At 49.9% G+C, this 8282-nt stretch overlaps 1 long non-coding RNA gene across 2 annotated transcripts; it reads right to left on the bottom strand.

The window, feature by feature from the left end:
* Positions 1-258: 258 nt before the first annotated feature.
* On the bottom strand, positions 259-7731 carry LOC101906030 (uncharacterized). 2 transcript variants are annotated; one of them, XR_009496534.1, is made up of 3 exons: positions 5434-7731; positions 4879-5023; positions 259-4512 (listed from the first exon to the last, which is right to left on the bottom strand). It is a non-coding gene; the product is annotated as an uncharacterized lncRNA (long non-coding RNA). The 2 variants fall into 2 exon arrangements; XR_009496535.1 differs by having other exon boundaries at positions 260-3982.
* Positions 7732-8282: the final 551 nt, after the last annotated feature.

Below are 8282 nucleotides of genomic sequence, written 5' to 3'. Positions count from 1 at the left end.
TTCACCGTCCTTAAAACCTGCGTGCAATCAGAGATTCTAGCTACTAGCCGCACTTCTGTTCTAGGGATGGCTTCTACTTGATCAAACAGCTCACTTGCATCATTTTAATTTCACGTATCACTTGATATTCATTCAATGTCCAAATAACAGTGACACATTTCTGCTCACCGTCTCTGCTCCTCACCCATCACCCATCCACTCAACAGTTGTCAGGTACTGATGCAAGCATGCTCAGTCGTGTCTGACTCTTTGTGACCCCATGGACTGCAGCCCACCAGGCTCCTCTGTAGAAAATAATAAATCATACAGTTATCCTCTTAAAGGTCACAGTCCAGTGTGGAAAGAAGACTCATTAACAGAAATCATAGGAAAGGGTGAGAAATGCTTTATAAGAGGTGAGTTGAGGGTGCCAAAGAAACATGAAGATGGGCACCTAACACTGCCTCCAGACACAAGAAAAAGTACTCTTGCTTCTACAAAGTCACTTTTTGTATCATTGAACTATGGATTATTACCTGTAGGACACGCACAGAAAGATGCCCACCATATACAGGTATAACTGTTTCTCTTCATCTTTATTCAGTCGCCCATTGGAAGTAAATAAATATTATTCCACAATTAGATCATTAGTGAAAATATGAAATATTAGAATTCATACATTTTCTGATTTAGATATTCCTCTTTGTTTGGGGAATAACATGTACCAAAGACCCTCTGTTTTGGTCTCGCTGGTTCCATGGTTCTTTTAAAACTTACATCCAAGGACAGACATGCACATGAGGAAGGCTGCAGACTTAATTGCTGTCACCGGGGTCAGGAACACGATGATCTTCCTGGGGCTCCCTTTTAAATCACCGACATTGGGGATTTCTTCACATTAGTAGGTCAGCACATGATAAAGCATGTGCCTATTTTAAGACCAAACGAAGGCTACTGGAGAACCAAGGAAGAAGGCAAATGTCTGGAATTCCTATGCAGTCACCTAGGAGAAATGTCACCAGTGAGCCAAGGGACAGAATGGGACCAAGTCAACCTTGTCCACATGCTTTTAAGTGGCTGCTTACAAGGCTACATAAAAAGCGAGCATAAATTAGGATAGAAATGAAAAGATGGTGAACTGCTTGATAACAGAAGTTAGGGAGTTAGAAGGAACTCATGTGGTTTTTTCCTGTTCCCGTTTGAAATGAATTTAGGATCTGAGTCTCCTTTTCCGGTCTCACAACAGTGGACCACTAATGGACATCAGAGATAATTTAACCCAATGTTAATTTATAAATAAAAAATTGAGGGTCCAGAGAGGTGGATCAATGGCTGAGGTCATGCTCTGAGCAAAGGTCAAGGTCAGAACTGAAACACCAGGCTTCTTATCGGCTGTGACCCCTCACCCCATGACCTTGCAGTGCTGTCACTAAGATATGCCTGAAATCCGAACACAGTTGAGAGTTCTCGCCAGCATCATCTGACAGTAGAGTCATCACTGGTTCACTGGGGCGATGGCTGCAACTCTTGGCCTGCAGGCTTGAGAGCATAAGAAATACAGTGTATTTCTCTTTAAGACCAAATTTAATTTCAGAGTCTCGTCTCTTCCTTTGCAGGCTCACATCGAAGCCCTGCAGTGACGACAAGGTGGGTAGGGGCATGAGTGCCTCTGAGCCTGGGCACCGCCATCCACCAGTGGATACATCTGGGTGTCCACAAAAGAGTCCCTCCCATCCGGCCTCCTGGTGTCAGCTCATGCGGGTTCAAGGAGGTCACCCTCCTTCCTCCATGGCCCATTTGTGGGCCCTCTTCGGGTGCAGTGGCCCCTGAGGCTTCCCTGGGCCCCGGAGTCAACATTCTGGCCTGTTGCTTGTCCTACAGGCTCAAGATGGGGAGGCAGGGCTTTGTGAGGATGCCTGTCCACCCAAACACATGATAAAACTATTTCATCTAATGGGACCAGAGAGAGTCTGGGTTAAGGCAGCTTCCCCAGGTCCTACTGAGGGCATTTCAGGGATGACAAAGAAGACACGTCTCTCCTCCGGGAGTTCTCAAACACATCTGAGGTTTCTATAGGGACCCCCACCACCATGCACTCCAACCAAGGACTCAGCAGTGGAGAGGGGTTTGTGGGTAAAGACAGAGCCCTGGGCAATACCTCAGATCTTTTCTGCCCTTCTTCAAACTCTAGAACCTTAATTTAATCTCAGGGCAACATAGAGCAGAAACTCGCACTGAGCTAGTATTTGTTGCTCACACCCTGAGTTCTGCCAAGAACTGAATTCCCCACCTCGCTGTCCTGGGTTCCTCAGGTGGCGCTAATGGTAAAGAACTGATGGCCAATGCTGCTGCTGCTGCTAAGTCACTTCAGTCGTGTCCAACTCTGTGCAACCCCATAGATGACAGCCCACCAGGCTCCCCTGTCCCTGGCATTCTCCAGGCAAGAACACTGGAGTGGGTTGCCATTTCCTTCTCCAATGCATGAAAGTAAAAAGTGAAAGTGAAGTCGCTCAGTTGTGTCCGAATAGTCTTAGCAACCCCATGAACTGCAGCCCACCAGGCTCCTCCGTCCATGGGATTTTCCAGGCAAGAGTACTGGAGTGGGGTACCATTCCCTTCTCCAATGGCCAGTGCAGAAGCCATCAAAGATATGGGTTCAATCCCTGGGTTGGGAAGATTTCCTGGAGTAGGAAATGGCAACCTACTCCAGTTTTCTTGCCCGGAGAATCTCATGGATTCTCTACATCTCATGTAGCCGGGCGGGCTACAGTCCATAGGGCCACACAAGTTGGACATGACTGAAATGACTTAGCATGCACATACCTTGCTTGCTACACCTGCCCTGAGCTTTCCAGACTAGGAGATGCATGCAGAACAGCAATGAAAACTGACAACTCAGATATCACTCAACCTCACCAGGACCAAGGTGCCCATGGCTTGAGTGCTCACGTGGTCCATTGCCATGGACCCACTGTCTGGATCTCACCCCCAGATCCTGGTAGGTTCAAGACACCAGCCACAAAGAGGAGCTCAAGATGTGCAAGAGTCACTGGAGAACAGCACTCACCGTTGCCCCTCCCTGGGTAAAGCCAACCTACTAATGGCGTGTCAGCAGCATTTCCTCTTACTCAGAAGTCCACCACAAGAAAAGCACATCCTCTCTAAGCTTCATTGTCCTTATCTGTCCAAACAGGCAGACATTTCCTTATAAAGACTGCAGACAGGGGAGGTCAGCCCTTATCAAGTACACGTGTACAGTTGCTGCACAATAAATGGCAGCCATTAACAAAGACAGCCCTTGGGCTGCAAGGAGATCCAGCCAGTCCATCCTAAAGGAGACCAGTCCTGAATATTCATTGGAAGGACTGATGCTGAAGCTGAAACTCCAATACTTTGGCCACCTGATGCAAAGAACTGACTCATTGGAAAAGACCCTGATGCTGGGAAAGATTGAAGGTGGGAGGAGAAGGGGACGACAGAGGATGAGACAGTTGGATGGCATCACCTACTGGATGGACGTGAGTTTGAGCAAGCTCCAGGAGCTGGTGATGGACAGGAAAGCCTGGCGTGCTACAGTCCATGGGGTTACAAAGAGTTGGACACGACTGAGTGACTGAACTGAACTGAACAAATGCACACTACTATATATAAAAGAGACAAACAATAAGGACCCACTTCGTATCACAGGGAACTATATAGCTTGTGCTAACCTATAATGCAAAAGAACCTGAAAAAGAATACACACACACACACACACACATATATGGGCTTCTCTGATGGCTCGGTGGGTAAAGAATCTACCTGCGATGCAGGAGATGCTGGTTCGATCCCTGGGGTTGGGAAGATCCCCTGGAGTAGGAAATGGCAATCCACTCCAGTATTCTTGCCTGGGAAATCCCTTGGACAGGGGAGCTTGGTGGGCTACAGTCCCAAGTGTTGCAAAGAATCCAACAGAACTGAGCAACCGAGCAGGAGCATGTAACTGCATCACTATGCTGCATACCTGAAATGAGCACAAAATTGTAAATCAACTGTACTTCAATAAATAATACACAGCAGCCATTTTTAACGTTTTCTCTTCTGTATCATCATTAATAACCTTCTTAAGATTTGTGACATTTCCACAGGGCATCTTTCTGAATTTACCAGCTGGCAGAGAGTTAGTGAGGAGGCACCAGGTCATAATTTGCATCACTACACAGACCACGTGGAGGCAGATGTGCTTGAGAGAAGTCCACAAGTAAAAGATGATCTAGGAAACGTGAATGATTGCTAACAAAAGCAGTTTGGCAAGGGCATGAATGACTCAGGGCAAGCTTGTTTCCATTTCTACAAAAACAACTCAAGCCCCTTTGTCTTTCTGAGTCTGTCGTGCAACTGCTTGGAGTTATGGCTCATTATGTACGTGGTACCAACAGAGGCTTCCACCCTGAGTTAGCACCTGCTCCAGTGACTCACCCAGGTACTGAAAATGCAGGCCCCCAAGCCGACTCTCCAGAGCTCTTGGTTCAGAATTGTTGCCAGAGGGGCTTTCTGGAGGAGAAAGACTTCAGGTAGGAACACACCAGCAGGAATGACACCCCAGATGCATCCAGCCAGGGAGGGGATTCCATGGGAGAACAGGGGCAGCCGCGTGGGGCTCCCACGTGTGCTGGACATGCCCCAGCCTGACTTGCCGCCCGGCCTTCGCACTTCTCAGGAACAGACAGTGAACCTCTGCCCAGCCTTTGGCGGAGTCCAGAAATTTCCCCTTAACACAGTGTGCTACTTTCAGATGCTGGTACTGAGTCATCAGACTGACACAACCACCATACTTTCTCATTTTTCATATTCACAAGACCTAGTGGTATTATGGCCAATCATCTCCTGAAACTGCATTTTCTGCAAACTTTGGCGTACCTCTGATCACGTCCAGACCATCACCTGCTGGAACAGGTCCTCGTCCATGGAGTCCTGGCCAGGGTTAGCAGTTTACGGTAGCAGTGTTCAGATCCAATGCCTTCAGGACTCTCCTCAAGCTCACCATTCCACACTGTCTGAAGACCTAGAAACTCACAAGAAGTTAGCCCAGCTATTCCAATATGAATCCACTAAGAAACTGAGAACTCAGGAAAATATATTAGCTAATGGTTTCCACTTGGTCTAAGACAGATATAGGTCAATTATATTTCCCCCCTCCCCCACCCCCCGCCTCTCTTTCTCTCTCTGTTTAAACAAGAAAATTCCAAATCACACACCAAGAGCTGGGTTAAGATCAATGATTTAGCCAAACAACACAAGAGTATAATAATAGTTAAGCTGTCTGCCAAGTCCACAGACTCGATTCCAAGGCTTTCACTTACGCTAACTCATTTAACCCTCACAACAACCCTACAAAGAAGCTGACACTGTTATTATCCCCAGTTGACAACTGAGGAAACCAAGACACAGAGACACCGAAGTCACACAACTCACAACTGGCAAGGTGTGAATTCCAACCCAGACTGTCCAGCTCCTGAGTGCACACTCCTGAACACAGATGTTCAAGAACTGGAACCAGGCATCTTTGGATGCTGAGCGGAAAACAAGAGTTTTAATGGAAGAGGATTTTGGGAAGCATAACAATCACTAGACAAATTTTAAACAATCTGTCAAAAGCTGCAACCCTTTCTAAGGCAGCAGCACCCAGCCATACCCACACATCAGCTGTCACGCACCAAGGGCATTCCATCTTTCTTCCATTCAATATGGCGCTCCACGGTGCCCAACCTCAGGATGCCTGGTATGGTAACGAATCATCGTACTGAGTAATCGGGCTGTAGCAGGGGGAAGAAGGCTGCTTCCTCCACCGGGACCACAATGACTCTATGTCATTGTCATGGAAGGCAATGACTCTTATGGCTTTTTTAGGGTCATTTGCGGGTAAGGCCCCCAGGAGCCCAGCACCACCTTCCAGGACACATCTGGCCAGTGGAGGCCAAGCAGAGTCAGGCCAAAGTACACAAAAGAGGAGCCACTGATGGGATTCCGGGTGCGGCTGCCTCTCACCTTGCCTCCAGCGAATTCCAAGGCTGGAAGTCACCCAGAGGGAGCTAAGCATGGAGTCAACTGTCCCCCAGTGAAACCGCATTCACATAGACTCAGGAAAGGCTCAGCCACGCCACCACCTCCAGGCTGGAAACACACAAAGACAGGTCACCAGGACAGACCTGGAGCGAACCCACCCAGGATCAAAGCAGATGCATCCACGGAAAGTCAGGGAGCTGGGAACACCCTAATCAGGGTAGAAACTTCCCCTAGTCTGATCACCAGCACCAGTTTATCATTCTTAGTGAACACCAAAAACCTTGTCTTCACAAAAGACATGTAAGAAACCCTTCAACAGAAAAAGTTTTTTTTCCATCTTGACCCAGATACTAAATGCGGCCTAATTGACAGAGTTCCGCAGAAGGCCCCCTTAAGGGGCCTTGGCTAGGGAGCTGAGAGGCTTACTCACAAAGATGGGATCGGAGCTAAAAGTCAGAGGGCAACTGACTAACAAGCATTCAGACAACAGTGGTGGGCTTAGGAGGACACAGGATATTTTTCCTGAGTTCTTTAAAACTAGGTCAGGTTCTTCCTGCCCACAACCATGGCCTGGGGATGGAATCTTGATGTCTTGAGGGTCACTCTGCCTGGTGCCCCTCCCATATCAGAGTCTCTGACCTAGGGTAGGATGGGACCACCATCCGCTCTATCCCCCTTCCCCTGGTCTCTTCCGCCCAGTGCTCAGAAACAGAAGGGACTTGGAAAAAAAAAAAAACTTTCCCAGAGCACAACACACAATCAGCAAAAAAGGACAGGGTTCAAAGGTTTCTGGGCAGGAAATGTCAGAGAATGAGGTATCTTGATGAAGGCAACCAAAAAAAATGAAAGCAGTCTGGTCTCTGAAACTCAACCGCCCAGCTCCCCCAAAAGCCCTTCAAAGGCTCCCAGAGCGCTGAAGTCTGCAGCCCCATCTCCAGGGTGCCCCTTCCACCAGCATCCACTCCCGGGGGTCTGTACCCTCACTCACAACAAAAGCAAAGAGAGGGAAGGGTGCACGGAGAAAGCTGGTTTTGTCAGTGAAGTAGCCGATCTTTGAGATTCTGTGTTCTTCCAACACCAGGGGACTCTGGCAAGTGGGTAGGCTTCCCGGAGGAAGTTTCAATTACACAGTTCACCAACCCCAGCTCAGGGCTGTCAGCCCAGGCTGGGCCCTGGATTATGGGCTATTTGGTAACTTATTTTGAGATGAGCAAGGTAACCACAGGTGCCAGGTGGCCATGAAGGCCCTTGAAAACCTATATCACAGAAGACGCCCTGCAGACTTCCTCAGACACGCTGGGGAATCAGGCAGAGGGTGCACCTGGTTGCCTGGAAGGACTGCAGGTCGCTGGCCAGGCCCAGTGGCAGCCTCGCTGACCACGAGCGAGAGGACGCTGGCCGCCCGGTCCCCCAAGAGAGGAAACTGGATACCCGAGGAGGACAGCGAGGTATCCAGGAATTCAGTCCCTCTGGGCCCTTTGGGGCAGACACCGCGGGACCCATAGGAGGCTTAGCCCGGGGTCACCAGCGTCACCCGCCGGGCTGGTGGGGGTGCTCCGCCCTGCTCTTCTGGGGCGTTGGGGGTGCTCTGGGTGGCGGCGCAGGACGCAGGGGATGGGGTGCGGGGGACCGGGGGGCGGGGGCGGGGCGGCGGCAGCGGCGCGCGTCTGCAGGCGGAACCCACCCCCGCGCCCGCAGCACCTGCGCGCCCTCCCTACCAGCGGTTCTATCTCCCCCCAAAGCCCCGGTCCCGCCCGCGGCGCGGGGCTCTGCCTACCCCGCCCGGGCGCCGGGCCCCTGAAGGCGGGCGGCGGCTGCTGCTGCTGGATTCCCAGCCCGGATGCAGGGAGTGGGACGAGGTGACGGATGCTCAGCCCGCCTTGCAGCTCCCTGCGCAGCCGAACGTTCTCAAGCTTCTCTTTTCTTTACTAACTTTCCTGAACGTGTGTGTGCGCACAGCCCTTGCAAAAAGTACTGTCGAGAAATGACTAGGGTTTCATTGATATATTTAATTGTATTAAATCAATAACTGAAAACAAGCACAAGCAAACATCCCAAGCCAGGTTTCCGTGACCTTCTCCAGGGCGGGTAAATCCATCATGTGAAAAAAAAAAAAAAGGAACGCCAGAGCCTTGTGTTCAGGGAGGTGGAGAAGGGGCTGCAAACAGAATCTTCCCACAGGAACAAGCGCCTTCCTCAGCTGGGGGTGTGGATAAACAGGAAACTAGTGAGCGCATTCTTAAAAGGTTAGATAAGAA

The sequence above is a fragment of the Bos taurus genome, chromosome 11, assembly GCF_002263795.3.
Source record: "Bos taurus isolate L1 Dominette 01449 registration number 42190680 breed Hereford chromosome 11, ARS-UCD2.0, whole genome shotgun sequence".
Taxonomy (NCBI): domain Eukaryota; kingdom Metazoa; phylum Chordata; class Mammalia; order Artiodactyla; family Bovidae; genus Bos; species Bos taurus.
Note: the sequence above shows the minus strand (reverse complement) of the source record. Positions and strands in the feature narration are given on the sequence as shown.